Source organism: Malurus melanocephalus, unplaced genomic scaffold (assembly GCF_030028575.1).
Source record: "Malurus melanocephalus ecotype Western Australia unplaced genomic scaffold, MMel_1.1 scaffold_183, whole genome shotgun sequence".
NCBI lineage: Eukaryota > Metazoa > Chordata > Aves > Passeriformes > Maluridae > Malurus > Malurus melanocephalus.
The window spans coordinates 1,208,390-1,230,504 of NW_026623415.1; the positions used below are offsets into that span (position 1 = coordinate 1,208,390).

Below are 22,115 nucleotides of genomic sequence, written 5' to 3' on the forward strand. Positions count from 1 at the left end.
CAAGGCATGGCACTAGGCTGCAGTGGTTGTGTGGTGAGCTCCAAACTTTGCAAAACCAGACACTTTGCACAGGATTGGATTATGTTTTCAGCCTTTATTACCTGTCCTTGTCATGATCTTGTCCTGGGAGGTAAAGGAGATTTGGGGTTTTAGCAAGAGTGATCCTGGATGTCCCCAAAGCAGCCAGGTCTGTAGGAGGTGATGACCACAACCAATTTGCCACGAGCAGCAAAGCTCTGTGCAGGCTCCCAAAAGAAAGAATTGCACCATCCCTTSCCTTGGGGACAGCAGAGTGACTCAGAACAGCCCTGACATTGCTCAGCCTGAGATCGAGGGTGGGAAGGGAAGAGCCCTCGCAAATACCGAGTTTACAAATAACAGTAAATTACTGATTCTGATACTTGCTGCCACGAGCTCAGAGGGTGCTGCTTTTCCTCTGCCTACAGTCCTGTTTCTCCCCTTGGAAAGCCCTTACAGGCCAATGTGTGCTCTCTGGAGAGTGGTATCTTCTCAAGTTAGGTGTTCTTAATTCATCCTGCCTAATATTGCATCTTCTTAAAGCACCTAACTTTAAATAAGTGCTTGATTTTAGACTGTATGGACAAACGGCACCCTGTTTGCCTAAGTTATGCAGAAGAAAGATGCTGTCAAAGTGGAAGGCTTAGCCGTTTTTAAGAAAAAAAAAAGAATAAGAAGGAGGAGTTTTAACATACTTCAGAAAATCATTTGTTTTGCAGGTGAGTAATCACGAATCTCAGAAGATTGAAATGATCCATTCTCAGTAGCAGGGTTAGGTAGGAAGGGAATCTGATTTAGCTGTGASCCTACTGTCTCTCAGCATTACACCACTCACCAGTAAAGCGATCACAGAACCACTCTTCCTTCCTTTCTCGTGCTTTGTGTGCCCTCTGAAATGGCAAAACATCTTCTTGCTATGGATGCCAGTGAAATAAATCTAAAATTTTTTGTGTGTCTTTTTTTAAATGTGATGGACCATTTAGCTTGGTGTGTTTGGGTCTCAATACCTCATGCACACATAAAAATATTCCAGGCCTTGGAGGGTCAATTGAAAAGGAATTTCCCAAATGTGCTTTTTAACAGAAAATTGGTCTTCCTATTTTGGTGCCTTTTTGTCTGCTGCATCTGTATGTAAAGATATTTTATGAGCTGAGAGGAATGAACCAAAGACCAGACAAAGATCATAGCCAGGRGCTAATCTCCATATTATAAAAATATTTGATAAGTAAACTTGGSTGCATCAATAAGRATTTCTAACCTAAATTTTTGCAGGRAATCCTGCACCTCACTYCTCTCYGGTGGAAGCACCAGCACCACRCTGCTCTGAAGAGGATGTACTGGARTAAGGATCCCAGCAGTAAAATAGGAGAAGAGACCTGTAACTCAGTGACTGACATCAAGAACAGATCTCATCTGTCAAATGACTGAATTGAGAGGCTTTTATGAACATCTCTCCTAGGACAAAGTACATTATATGTGCAAAATGAATGGATGCAACCTGGTAGTGCACCATTTCCCTAACAATTTCATTAAAGAAGTTGTTTCTCATTCTTTCTTTCTTTTTTTCATCCCCTTGGCAGTTTTCTTTCACCTCCTGACCTGAGAGAAAAAAAAAATTGGATTCTCCAAAATACTTGTGCTAAATTTTGCATCTCATTATGTGTAGAATTATCTATTTAGTCACAACTTCAGATGTTCTCAGAGCCATTGAACACAATTCAAAAATCATTAAAAATAGTAGCGTTACAGAGACATTATAGAGCCAGAATGTTTGGGAATGTACAAAACTCTTGGAGTGATGAGGGAGAACTGAGGTTCCCAAGGCTGGAAGCAGACACACATGGGACAGAAGACCATCCCATCTCTTGGATAACTTGGAGTTTGCAAGGATTGGGCAAGGTAATTTATTACAAATGCTCTGTCCTCATGTGACAAAACTCCTGTAACTTCGGGATTGATGACATTTGTGCACTCCCTGCAAGCCTCACCAGGTAGGCTTGAGAAATTGTCCTCCTGCCTCAGTTTCCTTCCCCCTCTGGCATAATAAAAAAAAGCTGAGCTTTGTTTGCAACCACCAACATAACATTTAGAGCCATCAATCTAGATTTGTTTTTTAAAAGAAACACTGCATAAAATGTTATGAACCTGAAGGATTTTTGAGGGATGCAGCTGGCTGGTGCAGCTACGGTGCATCCAGTAGAACACCCCAAGCTACCCCAAGCTGCTGAACATTCCCCTGGTTATGCATMAGGACCAAGGATTTGACCCCCTGGGCTACTCTGGAGCTGCAGAATGTTCACTTGTGGCAGATGTTGAAGTGTTTTCTTTCCCTGCTGCTACGAGCGCTGCAAAGAGATAAAGAGCAAAGGAAACAGAGATGAGCTGATGGGCTTCCTCCTCCTCTGTGACACAACCAAAGTTAATTTATCGAGAGGAACTGCTGCAGATTTCATGAGATACATAAAGCTTTAAGCCTGAGTAATCACCATTGCCAAACTAGTCTGCTCTATGGATAAAATGTCCTTTCCATGCCCACTGAGTGGGAAATAGTCCATCAGAGGTGTTTTCACACCCAAAAGCTTTTTTTGCATGCTGCCTCTAGATGACCCTTTATAAATCCCACCAAATCCTAGCTGGCTTCCCACCACGTTGCTAATAGCTTGATCTGTGACCTGCTAATGAGGTAGATATTGTTTCACCTCCAGTAAAGGCATTAGGATGTCTACTCAGTCCTGCAGCACCCCGGAGATTACAGTTGCTTGCGCCAGGAGGAAAAGGAATTTCCAAGGCATAAGGCATCATTTAGAGTTATTAACAAAGGGATTTATTATGTTGCTCTGTTTCAAAAGGCAGTGTACACGATGCCTAGAGCATGCCAGAGTGCAGCTACCTACCACATAATGTCCTAATGAATCACCACGTGCTGCAGGAGCTGTAGAACCTCAACATTCAATCTCCCATTTCTCCCCCCACGCACCRAATTGACAAATAAGGCCATAATGGCTTTGCACTTTTATCAGGTAAAAGTGATCTCAGGAAGATGAATACATTGAAACCGCATTGAGAAGAATGTGGGGTGGGGGGAAATCCACATTTGGGAAAAAAAAAAAAAATAGAAAAAAAATTAGTCTGGGTGCAGCGAAACAGCTTTAATGCAAAGTTAAATGTTAACCCTTATCCCCACAGGCGTGGGGGGGCTGYGTCTGTGCCCAGACAGTCAATGGGATCTTTAACCATGACTTCAGGGCTTGCAGAGTCAAGTCCTACTGTAAAAAGAACCTTGCTTTCCAGAGCTGGGAAGATGAGGCTGACTAAAGGCTATTGAATCCTGCCTGTCCACGCTTGCCCTCTCTGTAATTTATTGTAATTGAAGGCCAAAGGCTCTCTGCTCTAAAACAAGCAGTTAAGAAATAATTACTGGACCAGGGTTCTGTGAGTTTTAATTAAGCAATGTTTAGAGTACATATGGAGTTCTCCAGGTGGCAGGAGAGACAAATTATTATTTATTTGCTTTTGCTCATTTTATTTGCATTTTCAGGCTTAAAGGCTAAAAGAACTATGTTATTTTTTTAGTAAAGGTGCTATAAATTTTCTTATATATTTCATATGGAAGCAGACTCAATTAATATTTATTTGTCTGTGGTTAATAGCTCAAATAATCTCTGAAATACCACAGTCCTCTCTGCGTTTTGGGAGAGGAGGAAAAAAGAATCCCAAATATATCATTAAGCTTTGTTTGATAACTGAGGAATTGCTGGCATTTTTCACTACTCTGCTTTGATTTCAAATTCACACTAACATCTTTTTTAGGGACAAATTTTTCCCTTGAAAAACCTTCTTTCACCCTCATGAAAGTAAGTTGCCTTATCTTGGAAGAGATCCAGCCTTTAAATGGACTGAGAAAAWRGGTCATGTCTCTGCACAGAGTCCCCCATCCTCTTCCTCCCTCTCTCCTCCCTCCCCCAGCCTTGCCCTGAGTTCAACAGTGGGGTTGAAACAAGTCTTGCCCCCAATCCCCTTGATGATTGCATTATTTCTCCTGTTCCCATTTATCTATATCCTTCCAGCTGATGAGCCTTAGGAGTGTGGACTTGTATCTTTTTGGGAAATTATTGATTCCTTTTGATAGTTTGCTAGGGAGAAGGCTGATGGCATCAAAARCAATGATTTTTAGGACCATTTGGCATCTCAAAAGAAAGAGTTTCTATGAAGGAAGTCACACAGGTACCTTTTATTTTTAAAGCAAAGTATGGGTCAAATTCTGCTTCCACTGAACTCTGTGGCACAGGTCCCACAGCTTGTGCTAAGAGGAAACCTGGGCCCAGGGGATGATGAAGCCAGTGATTATACAGCACATTATGCTAAAGAAAAATTAAATCAAATGCAGCTGCTTTTATATAATTCAAAGACAGAACTCAGTGTTTCCTTCAATTATTTTTGGTTTCTTTTCCCCTCTCCCCTCTCTGCACATTGATTTCTTGCCTACAAAGAAAAGCTTCAAAGCGTATAAGCGAATCCAACCCTTTTATTTAAGTTTTGCTTTTTTACTCCCTTTTTTATCTATTAAAAAAAATTAAAATAATTTTCTTCTACTTGACTGTGATGCAAAAATTCCTATTTTTTAGTTCCTTTGGTGATGCCTTCATGATGTTAGGGGACTCAGAACTACTTTAAAGGGGGACAAGTTGTTGTCTCAACCTCAGCTTGAGAGAAGTTCCACCGTTCTCTTCAGTCACACAAGTATTTCAATGTCTATTCAGAAAGGATACTTTTCAAACTCGAATCTACTGGAGCCTAACCTACCTAAAAAAGTAGATCAGAAACCCCCAGTGGGCTTGATAAAAACTCCATAAAACAAGCTGGAAATTCAGTTGTTTCTACTAAGTGGAAAAAATTCACCGAGTTAAGAAAACAGAGTTTTAATGCAGACATATGGCAAAATGCACAATATTATATCTCTTCTTAAACAGAAGTCTTTAGCTGGAAAAAAATTGAGTTTTCATCGAGTCATTGACATGATTCCACAGTTAAGGGCATTTTCTCATTGCTGTTCAGGTGCTGATTCATCGAACTTGTGGAGCCCGCATGAAACCTGAGCTTGTTTGTGGTTCCACKGAGTTCAACAGGGGCAAAATCACACCAACAAAGTGATGTGAGTGCCTTTCYGAATCAGGGCCCTATGCCTGTGAAAAAACTTTCATTAGCAAGATCTATCACCAAATAATTTCTACTAGAAGGCAATATTTGCCTTGTTTTACTAAGTCAGTTGATGTTTGCTTCTACGTTTGTATATAAGCAGACATCATTATTAGAAAGGTCCGTGTTATGTTATTGTGGAAATAACATTGCTGATATAATCCTGATAAATATTMAGATTTGTGCAGCTCTTTGCCTTTACATCCCTCAAAGAAAACCAATTGCAATCACATAAACAAATTCCCCACAAGTCTACAAGAATGTCTCTGTAACTCTACTATTTTAATGATTTTTGAATTGTGTTCAATGGCTCTGAGAGCATCTGAAGTTGTGACTAAATAGATAATTTGACACATAATGAGATGCACAATTTAGCACACGTATTTTGGAGAATCCAGTTTTTTTTTCTTTTTTTTCAGGTCAGGAGGTGAAAGAAAACTGCCAAGGGGATGAAAAAAAGAAAGAATGAGAAACAACTTTTTAATGAAATTGTTAGGGAAATGGCACACTACCAGGTTGCATACATTCATTTTGCACATATAATGTACTTTGTCCTAGGAGAGATGTTCATAAAAGCCTCTCAATTCAGTCATTTGACAGATGAGATCTGTTCTTRATGTCAGTCACTGAGTTACAGGTCTCTTCTCCTATTTTGCTGCTGGGATTCTTATTCCGTTTATCTTTGTGCCCACACAGTATATCAGTATAAATTTATACCTGTGTGTGCACATTCTATACATRCAGACTATCTTTATTATGCAGATGATAGCAGTGTTAAGCTCGCTGCAGAGGGCATCTCTTTCATATTTCAGAGGAATGCTAGGCAAGGAGATCTATTCTTGAAGCCCACAATAGTAGAATAAGAATGAAATCATTTTCGTAACTGTGCAGTGGGGGTGAAAAAAAAAAAAAAAAAGCAAAACTCTGCAAACAATAAACGTGGAGCTCTTTTTTTATGACATGCAGCAAAACAAAACCTTGTGCTGGAAATATTCAGAGCAACCTCAGCACTCAGGAATGGAGTTACTGGGGTTGATTCAATGCCACCCCGTGCTCCGTGCAGTCAGAGAGCAAAGTGGGTGGAAATCATTACTGTCCTCCACCCTGGCACGGGCTTGTTCTACTCCCACCTCTCTTGGTGCAAATGAGCACAAACACAGCACAGTGGAAACACAGAGCCATGRTTCTGTGCAAAACAGCAGATTCACTGTATTTTTTTATATTTTTCCACTGTTCTTTTTTTTTGGTATGTTTTAAAATTGATGCTTGTGTTCCTATCATTATCGAATTAAAACTGACACAGCCATTTTATGGGCTCAGGTTTCTGTCTTCTACTGAAAGAAAAGCTTATTTAGCAACTTCTGTGACCTGGGAAATTTCTGAAGTCTCTGAGGACTTTCAGGTTTCCCACAGGTTGGACATTACCTGTTGTCTCTGGCATCAAGTCATACTGAGGCCTTTCTCTCAGTCCAGACTAATTAAGACTTTYTCATTACTCAGACACCTATTTTTAAAGAATCCCTCAGGATTCAGTATCTTCAGAACTTGAACTCTTTTGATGAATTTTGTTTAAATCAGTCAACACTATTCAAAAACCAAAAAAAACCCCAGAATTTCTGATGGAGGGATGGACAGGGAGCAGCCACTCAACTGATCAATGTGATTGCTTCAGAATTATATTTTTTTATTTTGATAAAAATTTTGTTTGTTTGTTTGTTTGTTTTTGTTTTACAAAAAAAACAATTTTTTGAGCTTTTTTATTAATACCCCCAAAAGTAAGGATTCATCTGACTTGGCCATAGCTGCCTAGTTAGGCATCTCTTTGGAAACTGTCATACAGAGAGGGAAAGATTAGATAATATTTAGATGTTCCTTCCAACTCAAAATATTACATGATTTTCTGCTTTAAGATGAAAGGACATGCATGGAGAGAAGGTGTCCTGAAATATAAACCTCAAGCAAACAGCAAACACATCATCTACATTACAGATTATCCATAAGAAACTATTTAGAGWTGCAAAGTGTTTTCTGAGTTCTGGGTCCTAATTTTACCACAAAGAGCRTCTATCCACACTCATTGAAGCACAGCTGGTTTTGGATTGGATTCACTAATGAAAATGTACCAAATCTACCTTTGGTTCTTTCAATATGTACAATTAGTCCTCAGAAAATCTAAAAATCAAAGAATTGCAATCTTTGGTGCCTAATAAAACAGCTGTTGGTTCAGATTGCACCTATAAACAYAAAAAGAGAGCTGGAAAACAGCCTTCTTTTTGTGGCGATTCTTTTTTCATTAAAAATAATCTGTGTAATTAATTAACAGTGCATTTGTGAATGATTAAATGCAGAGAAAAGCTGTTGAGAAAGGATTTTAAAAGCTGCGCCACTGTAAATCATTGCAGTGTGAGACTTACTTCYACACAGATAAAATATCCCCAAATGCCTTTGAAATTCTGCAATAAGTGAGAGGAATAGAAAATGAAGGGTGAGAGACACTGTAGGCAAACTGCTCCTTAACATCTCTATCAAGGCAATACATTTTACCTCAGAGCGTTAAAAATGCAAACAGAATCTTTAACTCCTAAGATCAATTGCAAGCASAGAGAAACTCTGGGTTTAGGAAAAGCATTCTGTCTTGTCAAGCTCACCTTATCATCATGGAAGAATAAACAGCRTAATTATTCTCACCTTTTTGTTTGTTTTCTAATTGGATCATTTATTACTTTCGGGAAATTCAAATCCACATCAGATTTATGGCGCGAGGCTTCTGAAATATTGCTTTGGTTATAGAAATGTCAAGGCTGGCAGGTAAGCTGTCTTGTTGCCTCAGGAGTCTTTTGCATGAGCAAAAATTATGGAAAAGGCCTTTAGAATTGAGTAAGTTCAACAATTTGTTCCTGTGTTATGCATGGTTGAAAACTCTGTTCTTTCACCGATATTTGAGCTCCATTTATCAGCCCATGGTTTATAAYGCTGGTGTGCTTGAATCAAACACACAAAGGATAAAATTGTAACTGTTCTCTTTTGCAGAATGTATTCTACTTCAAGCTTGGCTGCAACAGGATTTGGATGACTCCTAACACAATTTTTTTGGTTAGTTACCAAATGTCTACCAATGTGAACCATGAATGATCCTGGAATGATCCTCTGCATTCCTTGTAAATGCTCAAGTGYTCAAACAGTATCTTATTCAGCAATGGATGAAGTTTGTGTTCTCTGCTGATCAGCAGTACAAATTTTTGCTGTGCCTTTCACTAAAAAATGCAAAGCAAGGCCCAAAATACCATAACTCAAGAATGTTTCTTAGGAAATTTSGTTTAACTCTCTATTTTATGATGTYCAGGAAGTTTACTCATAGGTTCATAACATCATTTTGTGAGCTAATYCTAACTGTTAGCTTTTAGTATCTCTTCAGCCACAGAATCAGAAAATCACAGAGCCATAGAATGGTTTGGGTTGGAAGGGAYSTTAGAAATCATTCAGTTCCAAYTYYCTGMYRTGGACAGGGACACCTTCCACCAGACCAGTTTGACCAAATTCCCTCCCAGCCTGGCCATGCATGTAATTCTGCCAATTACGCATTTTGTATGTTAAAGAGACTGATTTTCCCCGTTCAGCAAAAAATCACGGACAGCAAAGAGCTTGATGTTTGATCTAAATCTCACTGAAGTCACTGCAAAAAAAAACAAAAAAACCCAAACAAGTTTGAAATCAACCACCAGCCAAATCAGCTCTCATGTCATGAAGAGCACTCTGGCCACAAGTGATGACGTTCCTACTCACAAGAATCTCCCATCAGCACARAGTGGTGGTGCATGGAAGTGCCTTTCTGTCTGATAAGCTTTAYCTCTACCCAAGACAGGAAGAAGGAGTTGAGGGGGGATGTGACTCTGTGTGCACATGAACAGGGGCACTGCTTTGGTACCCCTGTGTGCACTTTAACAGCCAGCAAAGGCAAATGGCTGCTTTCAGGACTTGGTCCATTCAACTTCCTCTAAAACTCAATTAAAAAAAACATATTCGGCATTGACTAAGCTGTCAGAGACTCATTTATCTTCTTAGTCTACACTGGAAGAATAATTTGGGAGTAGGTATCCTTATAGGGCATGGCCAGAAGATACTCCCATGAACACTCAATATTCCCTAAAACAAAGTAGAATTACCTAGCAGGGTCGTGTAAGAACTGCAGGGAGATAAGGGAGGACAGAAATAAAAGAAAGAAGGAGGATTTGGCTTCTTGTCTTAAAATAAAAAAAATAAAAAAAAAAAAAAAGATAATTTGGGGGTTTTGTAAGAGTAATGCTTTGAAACTGGTGATAAATCAGGAAGATTAGAACTTTTTTGTTCCTTTCTTCATACATTTATATGCAGTTCCATAACACTGTGAAGTTTTATGAGATATCAAGCAAAGATATTGAAAGAGAAAGTGACAATCCATGCATATACCTCTCCTGAGAGTCTCTATTAAGATTACATATTTCAAAATAATGAAGGAGAATATAATCCAATCCTTGCATATAAAACAAATCAATTTTGCAATTTTCTATTTTCTCAAAACAAGACTAAATATTGTTCAAAAGTTGTTCAAATTCAGTGTTTCTAGTGGGAAGAGTAAAACATACAAAAATAGCAGTTTCACTGGATTTAAGTAAAAACGTTTTGTTGTTCCTAGCGACTTATTTCAAAAATTAGACATTATTCTTCAAAGATGAGTTATTATTCTGTATGTTTGGTATAAAAATATTTTCTGTGGGACAATGTGAAAATATTTCTGAGGCAAAATATCTCATCAGCCCAAGGTATACAGGACCACTTGTAATTATGACATAAATTGTTATTAGGCATTGGAAATTGGAATGTCATCTGTGTGCTTCTCTTAAAAAAAAAAGAAACAAAACCAAAAAATAAACAAAAAAAATCCATCAAATATTAAAAACAAAATAAAACAAAAAGCCCCTTAACAACTGCAGAAAAAGGAGCAGTAGAAAATACGTTAACAGCACGCAATCTGTAAATTACAGATTAGCCACAGGGGTTTTTAGAGGAAATTATAACAAAAACGGAGAGTTTGTCATGTATTTCCAGAGATGGTACAGAACACTAAGATGATCAGAGCAATCAGATAAACACATGGGATAAGGTGGCAAAAGTCAGTTATTTTACATATTAAGATAAAATGCTGTGACATTCACTGTACGTATGTAAATGATTTTTAAACCAAGCACAAGAGCAGAGCTCCTCTGTCCCTGAGTATCTGGACAGTATTGCAGGAGAGGGACAAATTAATTGTAAAGTCCTGAGCCTCTGCTGCTGCAAGCACAAGTATATATAATACTAAATACACATAAACAAACCGTCTCTTTCAATAACAAGTTTTGTGTGTTTAGGTATTTATTCTTTTATTTTGACAGATCAAGGCCAAGGTTTTTTGTTGTGGTCAGGAAACACATCTAGAACATATCCCACTGCTGACGAGATTCATTAGGGTTTTATGTCACATGTAGATCCATGATAAGAAATCCCCCTAAACGTAACAAGAACGAGGATTGATTCTTTGCTTTAGCTTTTATTCAATTACTTGTCTAAATGACAAGCAAGACCCTGAGCCCAGGTGGGACCTGCTGCAGTTCAGTTATTAAAGCCAAAGATTAGTAGTCATATCACCTTGAGTTTAATCCTCTTTTTTTTTTTTTTTTCTGGTTCACAGTAACCTTAGGCAAAAAGGAATCTTTTTCCTTTATTCACCTGCAAAAACAACAGGTTGTAATAATTTTGAGCTGCCTCTGGGTTACTCCCTCATAATTTATTTCTCTTTAAGCGTAATAAATACATTAAAAATGCTTTCAGATGATAAGTGCAAAGAACAATAGCACAAAGTGCTATCACCATTATGACCTGCAGAGCTTTGTCTAGCAATTGAACAAACCCTTAATGACATAAAAAAAGCTCGTGGAAGGCATTACATCCAATGACTTGACATAAACAAGTGCTGTTCASTGGTATCTGCTCTTGGAAACAAGATTATTCCAAGTGAGGATGTGGCCCAAATCCTTTTCTTCTCAGAAATTTGAGCCTGTGGTGAATCTTTAATATCCTAATGTTTGTTTAGGGCTGAGCAGGGCTGAGCAGAGATTGCTCCAGCACTGCCCAAAGAGCCCATTCCCCATGAAGGGAGGGCTGCACTTTGCCAGGACAGGCCAAGGTGTGGACCTGGAATTTTCCAGACCCACACAGTGATCAATTTATGATCTGAAACATCAAAATATCTGACCACAGCACAAAAACAGCAACCAATTTGTGGCTTGTGTCTGCAGCTGCGTTCTTTCCCTATGCAAATCAAACCACTCACAAAGCTCAGGCCCTTTTGGTCCATTTTATTACAGGAAAGAAAACCCTACTTTTTACTGGCATTGGTCAGAAAAAAAAATCAAATTACATAAAAAAAAAAAAAGGAAAAGATTGTCACTGTTTTTCACAGAACTTCTTTTAGCCCTTTTCAAAGTACTCCTTTTAACAGATATTTCCTTTTCTCACACTTTTTCCTGTATAATATATMTTTCATTCACTGTCTTTTTCCACAYATCTTTTGTTCTAAGCAGAGAGAAAGCATTTATTAAACAAAGCAGACTTGGTCTTAATTCACTTAAGGTCTTGCTCTTTTTCTCATTACAAGCTGAGTCAAACAATATTATTAAAGCATTTTCTTAATGTTTTTGAACTTACCTTAATTTTTTCTTTTTCCCTCCACTAATGGGAAATGCTGTTAGTCATTCTCAGTCAATCTGCCTAATAGAAACTAGCTTCTGACAATTAAAGTGCTAGCATGTAAATTCTTGAATGACATGCCCCTATCTGAAGATTAATTTGTGCAATTCATGACTGATGAGATGCATTTTTATCTGCAAACTTATCACCTCTCTTACCCAAGTTCCAGCTCAATCTGATCTTTGTTGAAGCTAAATGAGAACAAATGCAGTTCTTGAGAACAATGGAAAAAGGAGCAAAATGCAGTACATTTTCTTTAAATCATTTTTTAGAGACACTGTCTGTGGGTGTTAGTATGGTTATGAATCATTTTATAACCAAACCTGAAACAAAACAAATAAAAAAACAGAAAAGACACTTGTTCTTAGAGAACAACTCTGTCAAAATGTTTCCCACCTTAGCCCCAAAAAGGGCAAAAAAATGGAGCTTCAAAGAATTTGAAACTGCAAAATTACGATTCGGGAACATCGAGTCAAGCAAACRCTCACTGACATTTGGATAGGGGTTGTTTTCATTCAAAAGAAAATTCGTGCATTCAGTCAATCTCCTTTGTGAGTAGTCACGAAAGCCTTCCACACATTATCTTCAGGAGTTTCTTCTAAGAAAACTAAAGATGATGTTTTATTTTTGGGGCTAATGTGAATGACTTGCTGGGTCTGGGGAGCAGTTGCTCGCACCGCGCTGACACGGAGGCGGTGCTGCCGTGGTGATACAAGGGCAGATTTGAGCCCACTCAGGCAGAGAAATGGAATCAGGATCAGTGATTATCATAATCCATGCTCAGTCTCACAGTCCAAACATCACAAATATCATTTAGTATTTTGTTCCTCCTGTCCAGCCTTGTATTTGGCAGTGGAGGCGTTAACTTCAGTCTGGAGAGTAATGAAATGAAAATGACGGCAGCTGAGAGATCTGAGTGCCAGTTCCACATCTTAGAATCGTAGAATCACATAATTGTTTGGGTTGGAAAATGCCTCTAAGATCGAATCACACCATTAACCTACTACTTCCAAGTGTTCCATGTTCCTAAGTGCCACATTTACCTGTTTTTTGAACAGCTCCAGGGAYCATGACCCTAACARTCCCCTGGGGACCTATTCCAATGCTTGGTAATTCTTATGGGGAAGAAACTTTTCCTAAYGTCTAATCTAAACCACTGACACAACTTGAGGCCATTTCCTGTTGTTCTATCCATCTTCTATGGACCTATTGTGCAGGGTGGTAATTTTACCTATTTTTCTATCTATTTCCCCTCCCCTCCTTCACCTGCCTGGTCAATTCAGGCTGTAACCTCTCTGAGACCCTCAGTATTTTAGTGTGAGTTGCTGGTTCCTAGCAAATTTCTCAGTATTATCACAATAAAACCAAATTATTATTTATTTTCACAATAAACCCCAGGAGACACCAGTGGTTGAAATCTGGTCTCATATGCCCTGATAAAAGCTGACAGAAATCATCCATATCAAATGATATGTCRCATTAGATTTGAGCTTCTCTTACTAAGACCTGTGGTGGGATGATACTTTCTTCTCTCAAAAAGCTGTTCTGGTTTTGGATAGAGCGAAACCTGCAGTTTCTGTGGTACAAGCACAGCCTCAGGAYATGTGATTTCTATATCTCTTCAACCCAACCGTCCTGGCCGCAGAAAAAGGCTGGAATGAGCAAAACTTTCAAGTAAACAGCAGAAGGACTCTGAGGACTGCTCAGGGTTGAGGACATATAGATGGCTGTCTGAAAAAAAAATTAAAAAACAAACAGAACCCCTTTTACAAGGGTTTCAGAGAGCTTTGGAGGAAGACCTCAAAGAGCTCTGATACGTGGAGAAATCCTCTGTAACAAAAACAGTGCTGCCAAGGGCAACAGTTTGTTTTTAAGATCACAGGGGAGTGAAAGGGCTGGGAGGGGAAGAGAAGCCTAAAACTTCTCAAAGACTCTTGCAATGACTTTTCCTTCCTGTTCTGTGCATTGATCTCCTTTGCTCAGATGAAAACCCCCAGCATCTGAAAGACACCCACAACTGACACCTATTCCACTAGACTGAAAACCATTTAAAAATTATGCTGCACTGCGGTTTTTTTTTACAGCCACACAGTGATCAGAGTGGAATAGATTTAAGACAAGGTTATTTACATTAAAAAAAAATTTGATYGCTTGTCTCACAGCAAAACATTGTTATATGCCATTAAAATGATAAGGACTGTGTATGGCACAAGGATATCTGTTCTTTTCATAACACTGAACACATTTCTTATCCTCCTGACATTACAGTAATTTAACTTTGCAAAGTTATATTCAGATGCTGCTAGTTTTAAATGCTCCTGTACATGCTTATACAATTCATATTATTATATCCATTCTCAAATAACTGTCAAGCCCTCCTGCTTTAAAGAAGACACAGTGTATTGCCCTGAAACACTGCATGCTGCAGAACCAGAGCAAGAAGACTGTGAAAGAATGTTAAAACAATGTGGATTATTATTTACATGCATGGCAGAATCATAATTTATCAAAATCTCATTTGGAAAATTGCATTTCAAAAGAGAGATCGTTCACAGCACAGGACTGAGGCCTTAGTTTGTTTGGGAAGGGGGGGTATTTGGAAGAGTTTTCCTTTAATTTTTTTTTGTTTTTGTTTTTGTATTTCATGTTCTGGGGCCATGAGTAAACTGCCTGGATATCAGAAAAAAAGAACACTGCATTCAACCCTGGCTCAACTTGCTTGAGAGAAAATACAAGGCTGAATCCTAAAAAGCAGCAATGTGTTCATAATCTACTCAGTAACCCTCGGGGTATGATTCAGCTCCCTTGGGTTTCTCAGTCACTGAATCACCTTGATCAGGATCCTGATTACTGCTGGTTCCCCCTGAAGTCAGTGGGGAAAGATAAGCTTTTATGGAGATTCAGGGTMGGAAGCCTGAATCATCTGCGGGGTGACATCAGCCATGCGGAATAACCCATGCCCAAGGGGAACATTGCTGCAGACCACCCCCTGGACATAAAATTCAGGAAGGGAAATGAATTTTGCTACTCCTTCCCTTTCTTAAAAAAGAAAATATGTTTGTTTTGGAAGGTCAAAACAGAGAAATAGTTGTTGTGCGTTAAGCAAAGACCGGGGAAGTGAAGCAGATGAACTTCAGAGAGCTCTTTCATGGCAGGAAAGGGAAATGGGTTAGAGATCATACAGCAGTACAGTAGGTTTGCTCACCTTTCACTTCAAAGGCTCACTCATCTTCTGTTCCACTTGGGGCAGTGGGATGAGTTGATGGGTTATGCCATTTGCTTGGCTGTATTTAAAATAGCCTTTTGATACCAGATTATGGTGGCTAACACCAGCCAAGACCTGAAACCCGTGTGCTGTAACACTCCTAGCCAAGTTTTCTTGAGATGGCACAAAGTACAGGAAACTTCTAACAGCCTGAGCTGAAGAAAGAAAATAAAATAMCTATACTAATATCAAGCCTTTTGCTTTCACAGGAAAATGCTGGGGTGGGAGCAATGTAGGTCAATGAAGATTTGAATAAGGCCTYCAAATACCAGAGCTATTAATGACAGTGATTTCCTGAAAACTGAGTGTGTGGTGGTCCTCAGTGGTGTTCCCTCATTTTAAACATTCTTTCATTTTGACAGGCTCTAAGATACTTCTCTGTTGCTGATTGGATAAGCAGTTAAGGAATCTGGAAGATTCCACTGACCCTTACCAGACACATCAATTTCACTGACCAATTCAGAGGTCTGGGAATTGTTCCCAAATTCAGGTGGGAGGAAAAAGGACAATTCTGTTCTCATTGTATGTACAGATGCGGTTGAATAGGGAAGACTTGGCAAATTCCAGTTTTCCATGGTTGACTGAAATCTAGAGCACAATCAAGTTTGCCATCTTCTACTTTTCCTGCGTTATGACTGTAATGCATTTGGGGGGAAAAGGCTAGATAAACAGATAAAACAGATCTTTCCATTTCTCTGAATTCTTTATTCTTTGAAGTCATGCACACAGTCACGTGCCCATGTAATTTCAATATTAGTTTTCCTGTCAAAATCACTCCCTTCATCAGCGTTGACCACAAGTGCAGCAGTATGGGGTCGCCTTGTGCTAAATACTGATAATCTACTGAGCTGCCTTTTCACTTCCAGGGTGCATCCTCCATTAGRCAAACAAGGCAACATCAAAATGGTTCATAGGAAAATATTTTGCAGATATCTTAACAAGCAGGGGGGGGTTACATATCAGTTAGAAATGTTCACAGCAGAATCGAGCTGAGCGTGGGTGCCCAGCCATGGACGAGGAGCAAGACCCTGGGCTGTGCCACTGAGCAGTGCCAGGGTACTGGAGTGTGCACAGTGAATTGTCAAAAACATCCTGGGAAAAGCAAAAGAAATAGGCTGGATTCTGCCCCATGAACCACCAGGCCAAATTAATCAGAGACTGCTTGACAAGTCATGAAAGACAGATTCTGTGACATGGAGGGAGGAAAAAAGAGTAGTCAGGATCTGTCATTGTGCCAAATCAATCAGAATTTTTAGTCTGGATCCTGAAACACCCTTGTTAAAGGATGTTCAAAACAAAACAAAACAAAACAAAACCCCAAACTTTGGATTCTGCCAGTATGCTAATTCACTGGTCAAAACAGATAAGAGTGGGTAAAGAAATCTGAATTTAAGTTTGTGGCATTCAACTATAGGGCTTAAGACTGAAATCTGATGCTCAGAAAATCATAAACAAGGATATGTTTTAGGGTAAATGCAAGGATTTATTTCATGTTTATCAAACTCCAAAAGAATGCACTGTAATGAGTTGCTGGTATCAGACCTACAGCTTCGGGAAGTTGTGCTGATGATAAGAATTTTGATCAGCATATCTGCATCCAGTGCAAAATAGATATAAACCTCTCCTGGCTTTGCACAAAATCATAGAATGCGGTAGTTTCATACCAATTTGCTAGATGTAAAAAAAAAAAAAAAATAAACCCAAAAAAACCTTTTGTAATTCTGTAGTTGAAATATCTAACACTGAGAAGATAGAAATTGTGGCACTTCAGATTAAACTTTCAGAATTAACTCCATCTCAAAATTCAATTTCCCTTTTACCACTCATTTTATTATTTAATACAACAACAAAAATAATATGAACAGCAACACTTTTTACAAATTCTTGTCACGGTTCCTATCCCTGCTCATCTTGAACTACCTCAGACTCTGGAATATACTGACATGTTTAAGAAGCAGTTGTGTTTTTCCTGAATTGGAAGCAAGTACTAAGTTCAGGCATATAGACTTTAGTTCAACTTTAGACTTAGTTGTATGGTTTCCTCTAAACTTGATTTCTTTTGGAGATCTCATTGAGACTTGATGTTTCAGTGGTTCTAGTCTCCCAGCTGCATGAATTTGGAAAGATATTGGTTCAACTTAGATTAAGTTAATGAAAGAACCANAAAAAAAAAAAAAAAAAAAAAAAAAGGGAAAGAAAATTTCCCTTGCATATATTTTAGTTAAAGTGTATAGGAAATATACCTATGCTTTTCATATTCCTTCAGCAATTTCCTAGACATTTTGCTTAATAATTAGATTTCTGCATGAAAAGCAAAAAATGTTCTTCAATTTTAAAATAGCCAAGCACATCCTCAACTTTCTACATAAAACTGCAGCCAAATGAAGCCTTCAAAACAAATAGCACTGCTCCCTAATATGAATGCACGTAGGCCTGTTCACAGGTCTGTGTTTCAAGCTTTAATTGTTAATMATTTTTTATTTGTCCTAATTACATTTTTAATTGAAACATACAAGAAAAAATGTGTTAGGTTCACTCTTGACTAATTCACACTCAATCATCTTAACATTAAAAAAAAAAAAAAAATCAAACCCTAAACATTTACCTTTCAGTTGAATCCAAGCATGGATAGTTCCAGCCCCTCAAATTTATTTTGAGGAAGTTATGAGTGTTTGAGGAGAAAGGGGAGGGAAAAGGCTGGAACTGACTTACGAATGCTGTATTGTGTAACTAAATCCTGTTTCCCTGTGTTATTACAGAATGTTGCTCCTTCCCTGCAGATTAACAAATAAAGAAAAATRTATACCAGGAAGATTCCAGTCTTTCCAAACTATGTATTATACACACTGCTTACGATTGCTTTGAYCTTTTCAATTTCAAAATTGTAAGTCTATTAAAGGTTTAGTATACTAAGAATCAGGAGCTAATCTTACATTAAAGTGATTTGACTCACAATGGTGTAAAATGTYGATACAACCATATATGTAATTTATTTAGATGCCACTCAAAGCCCTCTTAAATGATGGTCTCACTTTTCAGTAGCTTGAGGGAGCACACCTGAGTCTGGTTCCTTCCTTCTGTAAAGGAGCCACCAAGCTTCAGACCTGAGACAAACCCAGGAAAAAGAGCTTCGTGAAATGTCCATGTCCATCCCTCTCACTGCAGTTAGCTTGGCTTGTTACAGAAACTCTATAGAAACAGAGAATAAAACCAACAAATAAAACCCAACCAATGCCAATACACACTGGAAGCTGTCAGTGTTACATTCTTGGTAAATAAATTTGGTTTCTGTGTGCACAAGAGATACCATGTGAGCAATGACAGCCCTTCCTAAGTTCCTTGCAAAGGACAGATCAACTCTTCTGTGWTTCTTAAGATGAAAATATATTAATTCACGTGCCTGAAATGTATTAATATGACTTCCAAAATCAAAGAACTATATAATTTACTGAGGTGGTCAAAAGCCCTGATGTCAATCATTCATGTCAATTGAATAGTGAAATAATTCACTGGAGAGCAAGTGTGTTGTTTGGTTTGCTCTGATGAATGGTCAGCCTAAGGTTTTTATGACTTCTAAGTCCAGGATTTAGGATTTAAACACACAAGGTGTTGAGCAGGCTGGTTCTGATCCTAAAGTGACTTGAACAAGTGCTTTGTTGGGTYGCTCCCAGATGAACCAGCACCTTCCAGGGCCAAACTTTCAGTGTTCCTTGAAGAAGAAGTAAAAATTTGATCTGCTCTTGCGTGTCTTAGGTTCCAACCCCGACAGTTAACACACAATGAGTTCATAACATCAGCTCAAYTTTACCCTCTGCCTCTGAAGAGTTGTATTTATTGGGGTGATGAAAAGCAAAGAAAGGTTTCAGACTTCCTAAACTCTACCTTCTCCTGCAACCACAAACATCTGAAGTGGTGCAGATGACAAAGGCATCACAGTGAGCAGCTGGGTTTGTCCTCCCTGTGGAGAGATAACAGAGAAAACCCAGATGAATTAACACACCTCTGAYTGTGAATTCCCTTCATCTTGATTCTCCTGAGAAGTACACAAGAAGGGATGTTTGAAAAATACCTGAAAATCTGGTGCTTAAGTTGTATCTATTTTCTTTTTTCACTATATTCTAATGTATATATTTGATAAAGATGCTATGTTATAATCCTGTATTTTAACTGATGACATTAAATACATGGCTAAACTTCCACGGTTTTTTAGTTTGGATTAGCTTGGGGATTTTTTTTTCCGTTTTAAAAATATCAGATATGAGTTGCTCTTAATAAACCTCTTTATGATGACCTGCTACGTGACAAATATTTTGCTACTGAGTCCTGAAGAAGCAAGTACTTATAATTATTAATCTCATGTGATTATAAAACTATAATTTATAAGCATGATTTGGGGCCTGAATGTCCTGAAATTCAGTTATTGTATTTTTTTTAAGAAATAACACAATCATTACTATGTAGCTTGATAATTACCTTTGTTTTACAGATTTGTGGTTTCAAATCATTCAGGAAAAGCAACTGCTTGGCATTTTTCCTGACTAWATAAAAGCTTTATCTATTACCTGGTTTTGTTGGTAGTCTTTCAATGTCGTAAACAAATTAATAATTTATTGCACCTCTGAAGGGATAGATATGATATGTAAGGAGTTGTTTTTCAGTTCTTAAAATGATAATGGCTAAAAGTGTTGCTTTGAACCCTAACTGAAATCCTCAGTCTAAACAAATATTGATCATGGTAGTGATGCCATGCTGCAACAACTTATTCCTTTATTTCATGTCAAGTACTGCATGAAATTTCCTGCTGTTCATRTGAAAAATACAAAATTCACTTTGTCAATGTATATTATTTAATTTCTTCTAAAAATCTGTGTCTGAGCATCACAGGCAGAGAAAAAACTGAAGAGAAATCACCCAGAGACAGRGCTGTGTAATATACAAAAGTTTCGAATTTGGAACAGATCTGTACAGATTTTGACCTGAGCTGTTCCAAACAATTTATATTAAAAACAAAAGAAAACAATACCAAAAACAATACCTTATTTAAATGGTCTGGAGGATTGTTAGAAAGAATATKTTTCTACAGTGTAGAGAGACTATTTTATTTCAGGATTGTCAAGAAATAACAGAAGAGTTTATGTAATAGTAAAATATCCTTTCTCCAACTCCTGCATCTGCAAACTACAGGTCCTTCCAAGGTCACAATGAGACAAAGGCATGGAACTCTGTTGCAGTTCTTTCCATGACCTGATATCTTTTTATATAAAATTATTGGGACATAAAATATCGTTCTGAGAYATAATTCATTATTATGAGTTTCTAATCTACAAAATTTTGGAAAGATTATTTTCCACTTTCTGCTTGGCTTTTACAACCAGTGATATTTTAATATCTTTTTTTTCAGCATTCAAAATTTTTTAATGAAAATCTTCAGCCAAACTTCTTTAGATGCCTTCCTTATTACTAAAAACGTATTTATAAATACAATAATACAAAACAAGTAAAAAAGTTGAATTGCAATATAAAAATAAGTAAACAAAGAATTCTAAGCTAAAACCTGATATATTTTTTTTTTTCAGAAAGTTAAAAAGGAAATGCCTAAGTGACAAAACCTTGTGACTAATCTGCTCTTGCATTTGGGGCTATTGCAATTGTGAGGAGCTCTCTTCACAGGGTAGGAGACAAATATACAGTGTTTTTTCTGTTGGATGACCATCAAAATCAGAATTCACAGTTTCATAGGATCATACAATAATAGAATCAGAGCTGGACACAGCACTTCAGGTGTGGTCTCACAAGAAAGGAGTAGAGGKGGAGAACCAGCTCCCTTGACTTGCTTATTTTAATGCAACTATCCAATTAGGTTACTCCATTGGTTTTGAAYTGGAGCATGATCAAGAATTCATGCTTTTATAGATTACACTGTAATGGGGTTCAGACTCACAGAAAGATTGCAAAATAGCATAAGAAAGTAAGTATTTCAGTTAAAAACAGAGTTACTAGATATTTTTTTCACTTCCCACACAGACTTTAAGTACACAGCAAGCAGAGTTCTGCATAGCCACTGCATTGGTGAGCGAGGACATTTCTGAAGATCTGAGTCACTTTCATGCTGTGTAATGTCTGGGGGTGGCTCACGGGCCACGGCTCTGCACTCATTGCCTGGTTCAGATCAGCACTGCTGAACCTGTCCCAGAGAGTTTCAGAATCATTCATGATCCCAAACCTTCAAAGCTGAACAGTGAATGAAAGTTTAACTCATTCAAGAACACTCGTGAAAGGGAAAGTTTGATGACAATTTAACATTTATTGTATTTCCAAGGAAAGGATGAAGCTTTCTCCTCTCTACCCCACCTGAGACTCACAGAATAARTTTACTTAAAGAATAAATTAATTTTCTGCATATGTTTATGCTAGACTGAACTCCCTCTTTCAACATTCTTCCTTTCTCTTGAGCACTGGTTTGCTCCGAAACATGCAATACGCTTACCATGTTTTAACATAACTCCTTATTTAAAGTAACTTTTGTCATCTAAAACATATCTTATTAATGACAACATAATCCCAGCTCTGGTAATGAGTCACTTGGGTCACATCACAGGCAGCTCCAGAGTGCGATTCCTCCCAGTTTGAGAAAAATGGTCCAAAATAGATAGGTTGACGTGTCTTTGGAAATGCCTGTGCTTGTGCGACAATATTCAAATCTCTTTTCCTCAGTTAAGCCATTTTAACTCTGGAATTATCATGCTGCTTTGCTTCACAAGATTGTCACTTGGATTGTTCACAAACTGCTTTGAAGGTGGAAAGTGTTGTTATGACTCAGAACATGTAATTGTGGCCTCCCTGTAAGGACAATTTTGGTTGAAGTCCTAAG

General features: G+C 38.0%; 1 long non-coding RNA gene across 1 annotated transcript in view; it reads right to left on the bottom strand.

Moving 5' to 3' along the window:
- LOC130577566 (uncharacterized) overlaps positions 1-12,006 on the bottom strand; it is a 12,612-nt gene extending 606 nt beyond the window's left edge. The window contains exons 1-2 of the long non-coding RNA XR_008965776.1: positions 11,938-12,006; positions 854-908 (exon numbers count right to left, since the gene is read on the bottom strand). This is a non-coding gene — a long non-coding RNA (uncharacterized LOC130577566). The remainder of the gene's footprint in view (positions 1-853; positions 909-11,937) is intronic.
- Between the last annotated feature and the right edge of the window lie 10,109 nt (positions 12,007-22,115).